At 40.4% G+C, this 19484-nt stretch overlaps 1 protein-coding gene across 1 annotated transcript in view; it reads left to right on the plus strand.

Annotated features, from left to right (window-relative positions):
* Positions 1-19484, plus strand: part of efna3a (ephrin-A3a) — a gene marked incomplete at both ends in the record, with an annotated part of 80065 nt that overhangs the window by 49713 nt on the left and 10868 nt on the right. The window lies entirely within an intron of this gene.

Below are 19484 nucleotides of genomic sequence, written 5' to 3' on the forward strand. Positions count from 1 at the left end.
TGTGTCAGTCAACATGGGTCAAAGGTCACAAATGCTTCAACTTTCTCACTCACTCAGGGACCTTAATGCCAATTCACCTGTCCTCATCGTTCACCTGTCCTCAACGTTCACATGTCCCATCATTCACCTGTCCTCATCATTTCCTTATCATTTACCTTTCCTCATCGTTCACCTGTCCTCAACTTTCACCTGTCCTCATAATTTCCTCATCATTCACCTGTCCTCAACTTTCACCTGTCCTCATCATTCACCTGTCCTCATCGTTCACCTGTCCTCATCGTTTACCTGTCCTCATCGTTCACCTGTCCTCATCGTTTACCTGTCCTCATCATTCACCTGTCCTCATTATTCACTTGTCCTCATCATTCACTTGTCCCCATCGTTCAACTGTCCTCATCATTCACTTGTCCTCATCGTTCACCTGTCCTCATCGTTTACATGTCCCCATCGTTCACCTGTCCTCATTGTTTATCTGTGCTCAGCATTCACTGCCAAAGTTTATGTGATTACTATGTTTTTATTTAAAATTCAGGCCAACATTGTTTTTTTTAACTCAGTAACGGATGTGATTTAAAATGTAGTGAGGTACAGCACTTCCAAAAAACATACTTAAGTAAAAGTAAAATGACTTAAAAAAGTACAAGTACATAAAAAACCTACTCAATGATAATTTTGCGAGTAAATGTAATTGATTACTTTCCACCTCTGTGAAAAATCTAGTCAAAAACTAGTCAAATCATATCTGATATTGAGAAAAAACACACCATATTTTGGCTTTTATGACATGGCAGTGTTTTCTGCAAAGGTTGCAACAAAAGCAGCAGATTTGCGTTTGCTGTGTGACCCCACGTGTGATTGAGCGTGTTGATTCTGTGCTGTATGGATCCTGAACACAGTAGCTCGAGCACTAACCCTTCTGGCTGTGGTGGTGTGGGCTGAACTGAGCCTTTGAGGCGCTCAGATTCACATCCGACATGGCTGCCTGAGCCATAAGAACAACTCCATGAATTATGAAAGGGCATAAGCCCTTCGTTGGGCCGCCTTGAGAGGGAAGAGGAATGGAAGGAGAGATAACTACGCGATAGCAAAGAAAGATAGTGTGGAGTGAAGCAAAGTGGGGAAACAAAAAGTCAAGATGAACTGAAACAACGAGAGAGGAGGATGACGCATGCATGTGTAGTGGAGTGAGAGAGTGTTTGTTTTGGAGTGAAGGAGAAAGTGTGTGCGGTTTCTTTGTGTGAATGTGTCACTGATTGTCCGTGTGTGTGTTTGTGTGTGTGTGTGTTGATGCTGCGTTGTTACCAAATCTACCTGCATGAAGAATTGTTATCTATGCAAGTGGATTTATGTTAATCACTGTGTCCAGAAATATACTTCATTATTATTATTATTATAACAGAGACATAACATGCAGCACACAGTTTTTACCAGGCAGAGATCTGCTGTCCACTATTACCAAAGCAGAAGAGGATTTTCTTTTCTTTTTTCTGTCTTTTTTTTTTACACCAATTATCTAATGTGTGATCTCCAGGCCTTCTTGCTTGTCATATGAAGTATCTGGTTTATTCCATCTTTTTTTCTTTGTGCCACTGCGGAGCTGGTGTCACAGCAGTAAACTCCAATTCCATTAGGAGATTTCATGAGGTGGCATTCATTAAAGCATCCACGGCAGATGCTCCACCACACACACTGATGGGGGAGGCGTTGAGTGAAGGGATGAATCTGATTTGATTCCCTGGGATAATATATTGCGCCTCATCATAAGGTTGTTTTTGAAATGGGGTTTTTACATGTTCCGTCGTGGCTACAGTGGGTGTTGAGGGAGCAGGTGTTACGTTGTCATGTGTCAACCTTCGTCCAACACTGCTCTCTCTGTGTTTATCTCTGTGGAGCTTCATCTGAGTCTGTTCAGTATTCAAGGCTCTGCCATGTCCACTCACATGTTCCTCTCCATCCACTGTAAGTGCTTTAACCCTTTAACACAGAGCGTATTTACACGGCGGTTTGTGCTATCGGAACAATTCCAACAGTTTCTGAAAGCTGAGAAGTTGCACGTCAAAGTCAAAGTGTGGATATTACGGTAATTTAACTCGTGCCAGCGAATCAGCGTCTTTGTCACCAGAGAGGAGAGAGTCGGAAAAAAAACGTCTGGACATAGTGTCCATTTTCTGGCCTGTTTTTCGATATTGAGACAAAGACTCAAACAAATATTATTTTAAATATCTTTTATACTGTTAAAATTTCCAATTTAAAGGCACCATATGTAAGAATGTGGCCAAAAACGGTTACTACATTCAAATTCAAAATACAGAGGTACTTTTAGGTTTCGTTTTCTGACATAACTGGCAACCCGTGGTTGCTCGACACCTGAGACTACTGACTGCAATGATTGGTAGACAGCGGTAGGTGGCGCCACATGTCAAAACATGATTTCAAAACATAAACATGATTTGCAGTCTGCAAAAGATTTTTTTTAATGGAAATATTTTGTCTGTACTGTTGTTGTTGGTGAGTTCAGTTTGTTATATGAACTTTATTCCTGAGTCTCTGTGACATATTAGGAGGATTTTATGGCCAGTTGCTTTAGATTTATTACATAATGCACCTTAAACATGTACAATCTGGAGTTCATGTACATGTACATTGTTTTTTTCTAAATAAAACCTTTTGTTTTTCTTAATTTTAAATCGGTAAGCCTTAGTTTACCAATGGCAAATTGCCGTGGGAATAATGCACAACTCCTTATATGGACGTCCTGGTGGTGTGTGTTTATAGGTCACATATTCAAGCTTTACATTTTTTTTTATCTTCTAATGTGTTGTTGTGTCAAAGTTAAAATTTATTTTATATCACATTTTTTAGTAGGGATATAAAGTAGCAATACTTGTGCAGAAGTCACAAAATAAGCCAAGTGAACCTTGAACTCTGACATTTTTTAAACATTTTGAGTACTTTTTGCTCAAGTTTGTTTATATAGTTGGTGAAAATTATTATTTTATTTTCAGACTGCCTAGGTTGTGCTGAAACAAAAAGGATATAATACACTCTATATTGCACATTCTTATACCCTCTGTATATACTCTATGTTTACAGCCAAAACATGCTCTGTGTTCTAAGGGTTAACACTATTTTAACATGCAGTAAATTGTAAATAGCTGCCAGATATTGAGAAATGTGCAAAAGCATTTAGTTACACAACATTTTCTGGCCATTTTATGATCAAAATAAGCAAGCAAAAAAAGGTTTTTAAGGCTTAGGTGTTTAAAGGTTTACAGGAAGCCCTGCACATACGTAACCCCCATGCCCAATATTCCCACTTTCACTCTCCCGTCCTCGTCTGCAGGCTTCACCAAGCAGCAGCTGAGGTGTTAAAAACTGCCCTGAAGAAGTAAACATGCTGAGACGCATCGCCTCTCCAAGGATTTCTCACACAAAAAAAATAAAAAAATACTTTCAGAAATGCTTCCCTGTCTTTATCTACCAGGGTTACATAAGTGCCTATATGTACCAGCATTCTTCACAATCCATAGCCTTGCGAGGAGAATAAAAAAAATGATGGAAGGGAAGAGGCAAGATAGAGCTGTAGGCGAGGAAGGCATGAAAGAAAACGATAGAGAGCGATAGGAAGTGGGGGAGAAAAAGAATAATAGAAGCAGGTGAACTGTGCAGGTGATGCAGAGGAGACGGAGAAGAATGAACGGGAAGAAGAAGAAGGAAAAAAAAAAATAAACGCTGTCAATTATTCAGAAGAGAAACATCTATGGTACCTGGGGTGTTACTTTGAACATGTCTGCTTGCGTCACCTGCTAATGGGACACAGATTGAGACGCTACCTGAGCACACTCTCCTCACCCGCCTCGAGCTGCTCTCTCGTCCCATACGGACTCTTATCGCTGCTCTCTGGAAGAACGTGTAAATAATTACTCCATGACCACTATGCTGCGCCAGCTGGAGGGGTTTGTTTGTGTAAAGAAAAGAGAATAATATTTTAAAAGGTCCATGGGTTATTTTAGGAAAAATGGGTGAATTATTTATTGGGGGCCCTGTGAGGAAGTGTTTGTGGACGTGTGACTCTAAATGTTCTTCTCTGGAGACATCACAATTTGTAAGTGACATCGGCAATTAGGGATGTGTTCCCTCCTCTAAGAGGTTTTTTCTTTTATGATTTTAAAAGTGAATTTGAGTTTGTTTGGATGCACACCTTCATGGAACTAATGCCATTTCCACGGCTTAGAGATGAAAGAACAAATCATTCTTCTTGGCATCCATTAGGCCGGCACTGCCTTAATATCATCCAGTCTTAATCTGACCCAGAACTACTTTGCTTCATCTTTCTTTCTCTCCTGTCTTTGTTCTTCTTCCTCTCCTTCCTGCGTGCAGTGGGAGGGATATGTGTGCCAGGCCAGACTAGAGGCTTAAAGCTGGAGGCATTTTTTTCTTCTTCTTTTTTTTTTTTTTTAAAGTGAACACCATACTGTGGTTGACTTCCTGTGAGAAAGTGAGTCCCTCACATTCTGGGCTTCAAAGCTTGCATACTGCACTTTATTAAGATAACAAAAGTGGCATTTTTGTCTAAAAGTCTGTGATCCTCTCTGTGGTTTCATGATATTTACTTATATTTCTTCTTATGTGAGGTGGATTTCTGTCTTACCTGCATATCTTTCCAGTCAGACGCCATATTTATCACCTTACTTTTAAGATGCAGGGCGTGTCAGATGATACGTGTGAACCCTCTTGCATCTTTCACTCTAAAATTACTCAGTATACCCAAGATTTATTTTATTTTTTTACTTGGATGAACTATTTATTATTCAACACCCTTCCCGCTGTCATTGTTGGTCTGACCTGTGTTGTTTTTTCACCCATGCATGAAATATAACATCACAATGGAGCTCAGTAACAATGGTACAGTCTTTACTATTTAGTTGTTTATAGAACACGAGCATTTTGGCTGCTTTTTTCTATTACTATGTTTAAGAATGTACAATACACTCTTAGAAATAAGAGAAAAGTGTCCTTTTGGAACACTTTTGGAAGGGTTGAGGTTTTTCCAATGGTTTTTGGTAACACTAATGGTTCCAGTAAGAACTATTTTCATCCAGAACCCTTTAAAACCCCTTTAAAAAGGTTCTTGGTGGAACCCTCCAAAAAGGGTTCTTCTATGAGGACAAGCCGAAGAACCTTATATGGTTCTACTTAGCACTTTTATTTCTAAGAGTGTATAGAGTGTCGTATCGTTTTTTTTAGAAAATCTGAGGCAATTTTTCACCAACTTTTAAACTCACCTGAGCAAAAAGTACAAAAATGTTTAAAATCGTATTGAATCTGTGAAATTTGGAAATACGTCACAGTTCAAAGTTCACTTAGCTCGTTTTTATGTAAAACTTATTGAAAAACTCTCTACTTTGTGATCGATACTGCTAAAAATACATCATAACTTTGACTCAACAACTCCTAAGAAGAAAAAAACCCCACCTTTTTTAAAGCCGGAATATGTGACCAATGAACGCACACCAGGATGTCCATATAAGGAGTTGTGTATTATTCCCACTGCAATTTATCAAGGGTGCACCTGTGGCACAGATCTGTGCCGCGTGAGCACTAAGAGGATAATTTAACTCAATGATAAAATTAAGTAACATATGTTGAGAGCTGTCATATGTTATAAAATGTAAGGTTGACCAAAATCATTAATGTCTAACAGCGACGCTAACTGCTCAAAGACTGCATTTTCTGTACATTGCACAAGAAGTAATACTGGAATTTGCATTGCGTCCAAAAATGGAGCAGATGAGGAGGAACTTTGTGCGTTCACCTGTTTTTGCATTCCCAACTACGGTTGGGGTTGTTACGATCCAGATTTTAAATTGAATATTGATCGAAACGACGTCACAATCTTGACCTTCGAAAGCAAAGGTGGCATCGAGGATTCAACCACGCCCCCAGTGTGACGTCCTGCAGGCGTGCCAGAGGTGCCAATGCATAGTAACCATGGCAACTGCTGATTTGGGCAACACATCAACTGAACTCGAAACCCCCTCCCGCTTTTCTGAAATCACCAGGGTGGTAATATTTTGCATTTCCTGCAAGTTTTGTCAAAAATTATGGCAGGACGACATCTCTGCATGCATCATTAGGGTTAGGGTTAGGGTTAAGAACCTAAACCTAACTACTAAAACACCTGCATTAACACAGGCAACTTTTCTGTCCTCATTTGGAGCAAAACTTCCACAAAAAACTTTTTAGTAAAGTGTATATAGATGTGTTTGTAGCATCAGATGTGACCTTATTCTGTGGTGGAAAACCCTGGATTTAAGCATTTTAATTAACGTATGCTGTGAAATGCCAAGCAGGTCACATCTTACCACGAAGGTGTTGCCTTCCATGTATGATAATGTCAAGGATAAAGTCATCAGAGGCTCTGAGCAGTGCAGAGTTAGTGATGATGTTAATGAATTATTTAAATTTGACAATACGGTCTTAGTGTGGTTCACTGCAGACAAATGGATGGACATTATATCAGTCGCGACACCATGCAGACAATCGAAATGGGAGTTAAATGAGTTATCATGACATTAAACCAATGATCCCAGACTGAACTAGACAAGTCTAAAAATGGCAGACCCATCTGTGCCGAAAGAGAAAAACAAAAAAACAAAAAAAAAGATTTAGAGTCAAATGGATTCAAGGATTTTGAGAATCGTGACTCCCCTTCCGCTGATGTTGATGGTGGCAGAAGTGGATTAAAACCCCCTCAAGCATTGCAGAGTCATTTGACCTGGGAGTAAATGGCAATTAAACATATTCCCAATGGTTAAAAAAACAGAACAACAACAGAACATGGACTGGAACCTGGAATGAAACAGGGTTTTTTTTTTTAGTGTGTGCCCTCTGCTCTGTCACAGCACAGACTCTTGTTGATGGGCGAGATAAGCACTGAGCATGTGTACTGTAGAGAATTCATCTTGATGAGAGCTTGTGTTGTGTGTCAGAGTTCCTCTGCTATCTCCCCGCGCCTGTTGTCTGACTCTCTCACCCTTTAAGCCCCGACACCCTTTACAGTTAAGTGGTAACATATACAGCAGAAGAATCGAAATGGGCCTGTCATCACAGGTAATATCTCAGGTTTGTGACAATTGCTGCAATATGCCCTCACCTCCGCTTTAGACATTTCTGGAACCATCATTTCCACTTTGGGCAGATGAAGCGGTTTTCTGTCATCTCAGCTCAACCACAATTTAGGAGGTTCAAGAAGAAAATATATGGTTCAACCTTTGTTTTTGTCTCAGTAATTCTCAGATGTTTAACAAAATATCATACATTAGTTTTTTCGGAAAACTGTTGCCTTTATCTTTTCAGTTTTTAATGTAATGTAGGTTTTAACTCTGGAAAGTGGCCAAACAAATCAAAATAAGTGGGAGCAATGAAACAGACACACCACATATGCACACTTTCATTTCAGCCTTTTGTCAATCCCCACCGGGCGCGTTACGGCAGCGGCGCGGTGCCTTGGGAGCCAGCGGTATTCACGGAAAATCGCGTGATAATCTTGAACGGTCGCGAGATCCCGCGATAGACTGTGTGTATAAAGGAAACAACAACAACAACACAGCTTCTTTTCATTCTCCGACGTGGAAGAACTGTTGATCTCGTGTGATAAATGATTTTATGTTTCTCCACTTGAACAATCAGTCTCTCGTCGTACATTATGACTCTCCGAGATGCTCTGATTAATTGACTGTTGACCTGGAAGCACCGGTCACGACGTAATGTTGATGTGAAGTTGTGACAGGCTGTATGACCTGCGTATTGTGTTTTATTTTGAAAGGGGGGCGGAAATGTTTTACTTTGATTCTGTGTCGCTTTTCCTGTCTGGTGCAAACTGCTCTGTTCGGAATTTACGAGGTTCAGCAACGGCAACGGCAAAAATAGAACTTCTCTATCGTTTGCGGTTCAGATGGACAGTCCGCTTCTGGGACGCTGCAGAGACGCGCCGTAGCTCACCCAGTGGAAATGCTCTCCTTGATTAGAATGGAAGCGATTTGCAACGGCGACCGCGCCGCTGACGTTCCGCGGCTGTAACCGCGTACCTCGGCTTGGCTCTTGGATGAAGTCTTTGGAAGCGGACGCCTGCGAGATGTTAATAAGTCTCATGTCTTTGCAAATAAAGCGTACCAGTTTGTCTGTAATAGCATTCTGACGAGCAGCTGTAAACCCTGTGATGTGAAGGGAGGAAAAAAATACGTAACTCTTGCCTGCTCTGACTTAATCTCGGCTAGTTTGTCAGGGTGCAGTGTTGGCAGGTGTCCCCTCAGGTTGCTCGTTGTCGAGGGATATTTCATTTCGACGTTGCATATTCTGCAGATTACTCTGCTGTATTATTTGTAATTTTTTTTTTTGTTTGTTGATGGAAAGCCAAACACTTTCCACACATGGCTTTTTAGATGGTCAGCAGTGGTGATCTCTGTTGGTGTGTTATCGCTGAATGTGAGATTGTTGTGATTCAGAAAACTATTGTTCTATAAGGGTGATACGTGACCAAAGCAGCTGATAAGCAGAGGAAAGAGGTCCGGGCTCGAGTCGCCTCATTATAACAGTAATTACAACATTCGATTATTATTGATCGATTGACCCTAGTTCATTTTCTATCTCATCTTTTACTCCTCATTTAAAATAAGCAGGCGATAGCTGATTTGTTTTTGGTTTTTTTCAGATTAAATCTCCACGTTGTCCTGATAGCCATCTCGTTCACTCGTGTATATGTGTGAGGTATATTGTTTATTTATCTCTTATAAGAGAGAAGATGCTTCTCAGGGGAGCTACCAGTTTACTAAAGGTAAAAATAAAGAAAAGCACAAACTTTTGATTTGCCCCCAGTGTCACATTCAGCAAACATATTCATTTCCATCTTGTTTGTGCCCTTACCTAAGCAAAAACACACAAACACATTGAGTTTCCGCAGGAGTTGGCCGGTTATCTCCGCGTATGAATGTGTGACCTTTGTGGGAGCAGTGGCTTCCGCTGGATGACGGAACGAGGAGAGTGAATTGTGCGTTTCATTATCTCAGGAGCTGCGTCTGCACAGGAGACAAACGGTGAACGATAGGCAGAAGGTTCGGCGCGACTCATCAGTGAGACGTGGGCTCATGGAGAGAGTAGGAGAACAGATGTGGGCGATCAGGCCTTTAATGGTGAGAAACAATTAGAGTCTCACCTTGAGAGAGATGAACGCGTGTTATTGAGGATTGTCACAGGATATAATCATCAATGCAGAGTGAACACAGTCTCAGATTCATCCGTAGAGTAAATTAGGGATGGAACCACTTTTTTTTGTGTCTGATACCGATATTGCAAACTCGAGTATGTACTTATACTGATATTAGTCCCAAAAAGTAGAAATAAATGACTCATCTAAAATGCTTTTGCCGATTGTATTTACATTTTTACGGTCTGTGCATAGTCAAGCATGTAATATATAGGATTTTTGGCTTGTATCGGATCATATCATATCCAATCCATTGATTTTTACCAGTATCAGACCGACACTGATACTGACTGATAACGTTTCCCATCCCTATATTAAATGGAGTAAAGTATAGCATTTACAAGTACTCTGCTACTGCTACCACATGTATTTTTATTTTCTAAATCTAAATTTCACTCCGATTTATCCATTTTTGTCTTTTTGCTGTTTTGCAAACTGTAGTTTCACTTTTTAGTGTCTTTCTGCATGGAGTTACATTTTCTCCCTGTGTGATTTGGTGATTAGGCAAATTGGACACTCTAAATGGACTGGATGGTTGTTTGTCTCTGTGTGATGACTTGTAATGGACTAAAGCAGTAGAAGATGATGGGTTTTTAGTTCTTTGTTTTCTGTTCCTCGTTTGCTGTTTTATTGGGTATTTTTTTTCCCTTTTCTGTACCTTGTCAAATTGTACTTCCTGTCCCGTCTTCCCTTTTGATTGTCTGCCCCACTTGTTTGTGTTCCCACTTGTTTGTGTTTGTGTTCCACCTGATTATCCCGGCGTCTTTGTTGCTTCATTTGGTTCAGTCCACGTTGTTTCAGTCCGTCCATTTTGTTTTCGATGGTTTTCACTTCTCAAGTTTCTGCCTCCTTCTCACCATTTGAACTTTTTACCAGATTTCCGGACATCACAGAGACTATAGTACGGATACTTTCTAAAATCTCAGTTGCACAAAACTCAACACAAGTCATTAAAATAGGACTTTTTTATTGCTGGATTTGAGTGCTCACTTAAGTTTAAGTCATACTGCTGCCACTCTGAGTTGCCACACAGTTGCAAAGCCTTAAACCCAGGGGCCAATTATAACCAGAAAAACCTTCCCAAGTGGCACTTGGTAAGATACTACTGTAATGAAAGTTTAAAAAAAAAAAAAGATTGCTGGTGGCCTCTCTTATATTTATTTTATGCAAAGACTCTCTCTGGATGAGAGCCACAGTTGAATATTCAACGGTGTCATCCATATTTCTGTTTGATATTTAACAATTCTCTGTGGATGGTTTGAAAGTAAAGAGCAGCTTAAGTCACATGGATTAATCAGTGAAATTTACGCCTGTTCATATTTCTTCGTGGAACAACCTGGCAGCGACCCATAATGCTTTGCTGGAAATGTAATCACATTTGCAGCTGACATTATTGGCATTATTATGTCAATCATGATCAGTTTAATTTCCCTCACTGCCACAGTTTAAATAAAAACATTAACAACCAAGAAGAGCGGTGGCTCCCAAACGCTGGTTATTGGCTTTTTTTTTAAAACCGGATCAATATCTGAGAGTTTGTTTATTGTTGCATATATGAGCAGTTTTCACCAAAGGAGGATTTTATTCCCCCCCTTGGTTATTTTTGCTTACTTCTATAATCCTTTACAAAATGTATTCATTTAATTTTAACAAAAATCAAAGACAATTTTGACAAACAAAAAAACTAATTTCTCGTATAATGACAGCAAGTTGATAAATGGATTTTAAAAATGAAAAGCAATTACTCGTTGAAAGCATTTATCATTTCCCTGCTTCCCATGAGTTTTGTGTTGTTTTTCTGTGCCGTGTCGTAAATTGAATATTTTTGAGCTGCTGGTTAGACAAAGCAAGCCATTTAAAGATATTCCCTTGGGGGGTGATAGGGATCTCTGACAATTTTCTGCTGTTTTGTTAACAATAGCATTCATCAGGCTAACTGACAGGTAGCACTTGTACCGTGCCATAAAATCATTGATACCGTTATTATTATATTTTTTGTACCTGCTCTGTCCTCCTCACCCTGGGATCATTAAAAACTCAGTGATGAAATAAAAAATCTGTCTCTCTCGTCGGGGACGTTTACCTCCAACTTCGTCGTACCCACTTCACTGAAGCCATGCTCGGAGCGAGGAGGCTGGGGGAGAAACGGACACACCAAACAACAACAGTAGGCCACAGGGTTGAAGAGTGAGCACACAGGCCATCCATTAACTGAACGATCCATTTCTCAACTCCATGCGTTGGCAAGAACTGGCCTCACAAGCTGCTGGAAGCTGGAGCCGCTCTGTGACTTCCTACTCAGAGAAGGAGGCAAATCGTTTTAATTATAAAAGATCAGTAAAAAATTTGAATTTAAAGAGGAAATTTGTAACTTGATGCGTGTTGCAATAAGAGAAAGCACTCGGAGAGCAAAAACAGTATAAACACACCTGCGCAAATGGTACTCAAAATGTTTAAATTTGTGAAATTTGGAAATAGGAAAAAGTTCACTTGGCTAATTTTTTTTTAAAAAGAAATAAAAACTTACTAAGTCACTAATTCTGTGACTTTCTGCACAATTATTGCTACTTTATATCACCACTAAAAATGTGATAAAAAAATCAATCAAATTTTTTTTCTTTGTGGCCTGTAAACACACACCTCCAGGATGTCCATATAAGGAGTTGTGTATTACGGCAATTTACCATGGGTGCACCTGCGGCACAGATCCGTGCCACGTGAGCATTAAGGGTTAATAGGTTTGCATTGCATTAGAACAAAAATATTGTGAAATATGAAATACTGTGTCAGTCAGATTGAACCCAGGTTTCTGAAATACAAGTAAACAAATGTTATTCTAACTGATATTGTACTAAAGTGAGCTTCACAAAGTCAGACTACAACACGCACACATCTTAAGTTGGCCTTGGTGCTCAGTGCATGCTCCTCAGTGCTTGCATGGAAACACGGTGATTGTCAATACATTCCTCTATCTTGTAAGGTTAACACTTGTTAACTTTACAAAATAACAACAAAAACTAGATCGATACATCCTTCACTTTTTGAGTTGCTCACAGTCAAAAAAAACCAAACAAACGCTGCCAAAACCATAACCTCATGTTGTGACTTGGAGCAGAAAACCGTTTTACTCGGAGTTAAAGTTGCTCCACTGCATTGTAAATGTCATGACTGCAAACATCAACACAAATGTTTTAATTAGTGAAGTGCTGAACGCGTCGATATCTCTCAGTAGCAGAGTGGAGTTATTCGCGTTGTTCAATATTTAATCTCGACGCTCATAATCACAACCGGCGACGTTCCTTCAGTTTCGATGAGCCTCAGCTTTGTGCGTGTTTCGTTTACCGCAGACGCTCGAAAACACGCTCTGTTCGCATTTTGCTACGCCGGGGCACCAGAGAACTCACCTGTGAGTGCTTTGAATTGATAAAGTGCAGTTAGCAGTGATTGGTGTTTAAAAAGGCCATTGCTGTCGAGCAAGACTTGTAATTACTCCCGCAGTATGTTATTCATTGTAGGTAATGTAGCGGTCAACAGATGCCACTATAGATCTACAGGGTACATTGGATGTGTGCAAAGGGTTACAGTTAAAACCTTATAGCAGAGCATTTCCCCCCCCCAAATACATAAAGGCGAGGAAAGAAATGTGGCAGAACTTTTTTTTTTTTAAATCATGGAAGTAAAAGGTGGAGGGTCAAGGGATAAAGCGCGGAGAGAGGTTTACTGTGAGATCTGTAAATATGAAACGGTAATCTTCCTCAATATATCTGAGGCCGGAGAGGACAGAGGTGGTGGAGGAAAGCGCCGGATGACTCCCAGTGGTCTAATAGTGGAGAGCTGCAGTGTCTGGCTCTTCCCACACACACCGCCTCAGCACTTGTTTCACCCTCAGTCCTCCATTTTGGATCGAAACATTATAAATTGGGCCGTTAATTGCGCCGTTAACTCAATCAGTGATGACTCAAAGGAGATTGTGTGTGTGTGTGTGTGTGTGTGTCTACTTGTTTGACGGTTTGTATGTGTGTGTGCACGAGTAATGAGGTTTGGTGCTGAGGTACGGAGAAAAACAGCCTAGCTTAGCTTGTCGCTGCCCGGGGGACTTGATTGGATGAGTCTTGTCGGTGGTAAACAGAAGATTGGTATTTAATAGCATTTATGTCGCAGGAATTCGTGGATTGGCATCTTCACCTCTTGATGAGCCGGATGTTGATTACCCCGAGGAGAGTGTTTCTTTAAGGTCACGGCTGACGACGCCACGCCGACCTTTTCTTTACTGAGAGAAGCTTCGACAATTAAAGAAAGTGAGATAGCAAGATTTTACATTCACGGTAAAGTGTAATGAAATGAATTTGTTATTAAATTCAACATGATGTAGCAGTGCATTACGGTAACCCTTTAACCCCGAGCATATGTTTGCATTAAGCCCAATTTATACTCCTGCGTAAAGGAAAATTTTTAAGTGTCCGTCACTCCATCAAGGGACAACAGAGACAACATGGGCTGTGATTGGTCCTCAGCCAGTCTCTGGGCGGCATCGACGGGCATGTGGTGGGTGCCCTGATGATTAATATGAGGTAGCACAAGGTGTAGAAGTTGATCAAATTTGCCAGCCGACATTTGGAAGTACCTGATGTGGGTTTCTTCGTCCATGTCCCTCGTCGGTCCCATTAGACTTTTAAATTTGCCTGCCATCAGTCTCGGTACATTTAGTGGACGTACATACCACCTCTGGACACGTGTCCTCAGTCTTTCACGTCTCCATTTTTGTAGTATCTGTGTTTCAATGTTATTCAGCTGCAACAACAACAACAGTCTTTCTCTCTTGGACGCCATTGCTCACTGTAGCTGGAAGCACAACAACCTTGCGTAACGACCCCCTAATGATCGGGCGGGAAATTGCATTGCCTATCCGGCACCACAGTTGGATAGTGCATTACGCATGTTGTCGAAGTATAATGTGGTTTTTTAGCATAAATACGCGATGGTTTGTGCTTTTCTTCATTTTAAATTGTTAATATACTACTTTAACATGCAGTAAATTGTAAATAACTGCCAGATATTGAAAATTAATCTGGAAAAATGGGCAAAAGCACTTACTCACAGGACACTTTCTGGCCATTTTATGGTTAAAATAAGTAACAAAAAAAAACTCCAGATGGACATTTGGAGACTTCGGTGTTAAAGGGTTAAGACGTTGCTGGTTCAACAGGAGATGGAGTTTGCATTTTCCCCATGTGTGCTTAGGTTTTCTCCATGTACTCAAGGTTTATATTGATTGGAGAGTAAATGAACATTGAGTGTGAATGTTTTTTTCCACTCTGTATGTGGACCGTGTGATTGGCTGCTGTCCACAGTGAACCCGGCCTCTTGTCCATGATCAGCTAGGATTTCCTCCTCTTTCCTCTGTGAGCCTCTAATTATAAGCAGAAGAGAATCTTTTTTTTTTTTTTTTTGTGGCATTTTGGTGAGAAATAATTCCAACAGCTGCACACACACACAAAACAACAGTGTACTGTTAATTAGACATGGATTACTTCCTGTTGGTGTATTGAAAGGAGCGAAAGTCTGAGAAGTGACAAGAGCATTTATGCAGAAGTCGATTCTTTCATTTAAATGGCTCTGACTCTGCAGTGCTATTTCTGACACGGAAAAGCTCTGTTCATAATTGCTTTGTAGATATTCAAACACAGGAAGCCAGTGGGAAGGGAATCATAGGACGGATTATTTGCAAGAAATTAAATCTCGGGAAAGACAAATGAAGCACATGCTGTCAAACAGTGCAACATTTTTCAATTTCCAAGTTGTTATTCCACAAAAGTGAGACTCTGACAGTTGCTGATACAGAGATTTGTAAAGGATAATACTGCGATGAGCATTAATGTCCTTATTTTTCCCCCCATTATGTCTGTGTTTTCGAAAGTGAAGTTCGTCTGCGCTCATCAGAAGCAACAACTTGTCTCTTCCAGGTGCTTTAAAGTGTCTGTGGTAGTTTTGTGGGGTGAAGAACTGACTTGTGACTATGAGAAATACCTCATGGATTCAGACTTTCCGTGTCATGTACAAAGTCAGTGGTACAAGGGCTGAACAAATGAACTGAGCCAAAATGTTTGTCAAAATACAAATTTAGATGAATTATTGTCTTGATCTAAACATATCTTATTCTACAGACTGAAGAGAACACCTTTGTTTCTCACACATCTGCACAAATAGTCTTTTTAAATGTGTTTTTCGAATGAAAATGAGAATAATGATGTAAAAATGACCATTCCCTCTGATATCACAAGTCATTTCGCACTCGCAATCAGATATTTATTCTAAATCGTTCAGCCCTAAGTGGTACACACAGACATTTTCGGGGCTCAAGTGAAAAAGGCATCTCTCATAATAAGTGTAAAAGAACATTATAGAGGCAACTCTTGTACTTACTTAGAATTAATGCCTTGGGCCATAATGAGCACCACCTGCGTTCTATCTGTATATGAATCGGAGGAAATCTTTTTCTTTCTTGTTATTTTGTTGGCCTGTAAAGCAGCAGTGTTGTGTTGTTTTATGCCTCATAGATTTTCTATGGTAGCACAGGATGCTCCTTTTCTGTCCATTGTCTGTTTTGAAGTGTTTTTAGCTGTAGTGTTACCAAGTTACCATTGTTATTTACTGACACCGGCATTCTTCCGACTCTTTTTAGTGCAGATGTGAACGGTGCAGTGGTGCTATCTTTGTCTCAGTCTTCCTCGCTGCTTCTTCCTCTCTGTCTCTCCTTGTTTTTTTTTTTGTCTTTCTCTTCCTCCTCCTCCCCACGTGTTTTCTGCCTCCCCTGGCAGCCTTCACCGCGTTGTGCAGGCTTTACTAACTAGCTATGCTCTCCCACTCATAGGAAAAAATAATGATGAGACAGCAAAAGACAATGCACGAGCACAGCGAGAGGAGGAGAGTTGGAGGCTGTAGGAAAAGAGGGAGACAATGAGAGAAAGAGAGCCATCAGTCTTTTTCATGCACTTTTACCACATACATGTCCAACCCTTGGGGAACACTATGTCTCTGTCTCAGCCTCTGCCTTTCTTTCTGTCCCATTCTTTGTTTTCATCATTCAACGCATCATTCTTCTCCCTCTCATTCCCCCTCTTCCCTCTACTGTAAGTTATTAAATCTCATCACACTATACCTTCCTCTGTTTCTCTTCTTCTCCTCTCCTCCATGCGTTCCTATCTGCCCTGCAACCTTTCTGTCTTGTCCCACTAAGTGGACTGCTTATATAACAGCATACACCTAGCGGGACTCCCCGCCTCCTCTCAACCACCATCTTCTTCTTCTTCTCACCCCACCCTTTTTAGTCTCTTTCCCCCCTCTGTTTTTTCCCTCTTCTGCAGCACCTTGCCTTCTCTTTTCCTACAGTTATTTTTACTCTCCTGCTTCATCTATTGCTGACATTATGTTTGCAAGAAATGGTCCCCCTGCTGTGTCGCAACATCTAGTGTGGCTGAGTGATAGCCAAAACAATGAAACAACAGGGTTGCATGTTGAAATAGCTCTGAAACTACAGTATTATAAGAAGAGCTGAAAACAAATTATTATTATAATATAATGATTATTTTTTCTGGTATATGAAGTAAAATATGTCCAACAGTACTTTGTTTTGTTTTAAATAAATGTTAATTAAGTAGTGAACAGGGCTTTGGACCATAGACTGTATAATGAAGTCATTCTCACAGGAAGTGAAAGTATCTTGACTCCATTTTGAATGGAAGTCTGTGGGAATTTGTCAGTCACTAGTTTCAGGCTTCCTTCAATAGCACATGATGGTGATTTTTCTAAATCATGTTCCCATTTAGCAGCTTAAAGATGATAAGTCATGACGCGTATATGTGAGTGGACTGACGGCTGTTTTTTTTGCCGAATAGGAGCCTGATTGCAGGCGCGGTGACATGGTGCGCCGGACAAAATGGGATTCTGGAGGCTTCAAAATGGTAGTTCAGTTTCTCAAAGGTGACGTGACGACCGGTCGTCGCTTGGTTTTGGACAAAACTGGCGGCGTCCAATCGTTAGCACTGGCTCTGTGAGAGATTTTTTTTCCACTTATACTGACATTTTATATATTTATTTAATAGACAAAATGTTAAACAGGTGACACACATTCTGCATCATCTCAGCCATATTTACACACCTCTCTCTTTATATTCAACACACTCTTATTTTCTCCTTACTGTTCTCTTTATTCCACTTGCATTGTACCTCTTTATCTCAGCTCTACCTCACCTCTCTCCCCCCATTTCAAACTTCCACCCCCTTTTTTCTATCACCCCCTCTAAATATAGTCCCTTTGAAGCATCGCTGTGTTGTCTCTCCTCGCAACACTGCAAGACAAAAAAAAGTCTTGTCATCTGACATCTGAGCAGCGGTGATAGAAAGCATAGATAAGATTGATGGCCCCCGAAAAGAACCTCGGTTAAGAGAACTGATATTCATCTGCCTCAGCGTGTGTAAATGAAGAGAGGAGGTGGAGATGAAAGGGAGGATGGGAGTAAAGGATGAGAGGATCCAGAAAAGGGAGCAGTTGTAACACCGCGGCGATAAAGACCGAGAGTCTGGAAGAGAGAGAGCAGTGTTATGACATTTCTGATCCTCATTTTGTAATTGAATAATAATCCCTCTGGAGGCCTGACCTAGTAACGCATTGTAACGTATAGGTGTGTGTGTGTTAGAGCGTGTCCACAGCTCCTGAGTATGTGCTGGCACAGTGTGTGTATAATGAGAGGCTGGTGTGTGTGAAAATGTGTAAGAGAACGAGGAGACGAAGCAGGAAAGGGGAAAATAAATGGGTGCAGACAAGAAAGACAGCAGGTTTGGTCTTTAAATACAATGCAGCACAATATTTCCACCTACTGGTGCAAATGTGTCATTACAGCTAGTTAGTGCAGGCTACGCCTCACTGCAGCCAAGGACAATTCCCACCTCATCAGCTCACCTCTAATGACTTCTGCTTTGTCTAATCACATATTGTGTAATTAACACAATAAATGTACTTAGTTTTAAAAACAGTCAAGATCGCAGGATGGCGGCTGAATGCGAAATCATACGACATCATAGTCACAGAGTTTTGAAAGTGCCGTCATGTACATCACACACACACACACACACACACACACACACACACACACACACACACACACACACACACACACACACACACACACACACACACACACACACACACACACACACACACACACACATGTACTCGACCTTACAGTGTAGTTCACCTGCTGACACTCACAGTCTGCTCCTTCACTCACTGGTGTGTGTTTCCAAGGGAGCTTGGTCTTTCATATGCACCCCGTGCAGACCACTTCCCCTGTGGCCAGAGCATACATCGCCAATGACAGGTTCTCCCTCCCACCTCAGTGACCGAGCCTGTCGCTGACCCAAAGAGGAAAATGAAGGAAGGTTTTTTCAGATTATCATCCCGAACATAGCAGGCATGTGTGTAAGACTGTGTGCTTCTGAGAGAGAGGGAGGGGTGAAAAGAGCAATAGTAAGAGAAGAGGATGTTATCAAGTCTCGGCGAACGGTTTAGAGAAACTAGCCTCGTTGTGTTGTTGTTGTGTTTTAAACTGAGCTAAAAATGTTTTGATTCATTGATGATATTTTCCTGATGATAATTTGAGGATCTGTTGCTTAACAGCATTGTGAAGTAGCTTTAAGTTGACTTTAGTCACTCACAACACAACATTGTACGGATTTAATCATTTTATTATATTGCATTGGATTATCTAAATAATAATAAATACTAAATAATGAATGCTAAACATAAATAGTCAAACAAAATATGCTTGAGGCTTGGAAGGAATAGTTTAGTTTAGCATGAAGACAGAAATAGAAGGAAACTGCTATCGCAGCATGAAAAAGGTACACAAATCCACCTCTGAGCATCACTAAAGATTATTTATTATCATATTAAGTTGAAGTATTATGTAACATACAGTATAAACAGAGGGTATAAGACTGTGCAATATAGAGTGTCTTGTATCCTTTTTTTTAGCACAACCTAGGCAATCTGATGAAAAAAAAATATATATATATTATATAATTTATATCGGATTGAATTTGTGAAATGTGGATATACGTCACAGTTCAGAGAGGAAAAACAGTCTAATTTTCTGACTTCTGCACAATTATTGCTAGTTTATATCACAACTAAAATTGTGATATAAAATGAATCATAACT

The sequence above is a fragment of the Microchirus variegatus genome (assembly GCF_963457635.1).
Source record: "Microchirus variegatus genome assembly, chromosome: 13".
Classification (NCBI taxonomy): domain Eukaryota; kingdom Metazoa; phylum Chordata; class Actinopteri; order Pleuronectiformes; family Soleidae; genus Microchirus; species Microchirus variegatus.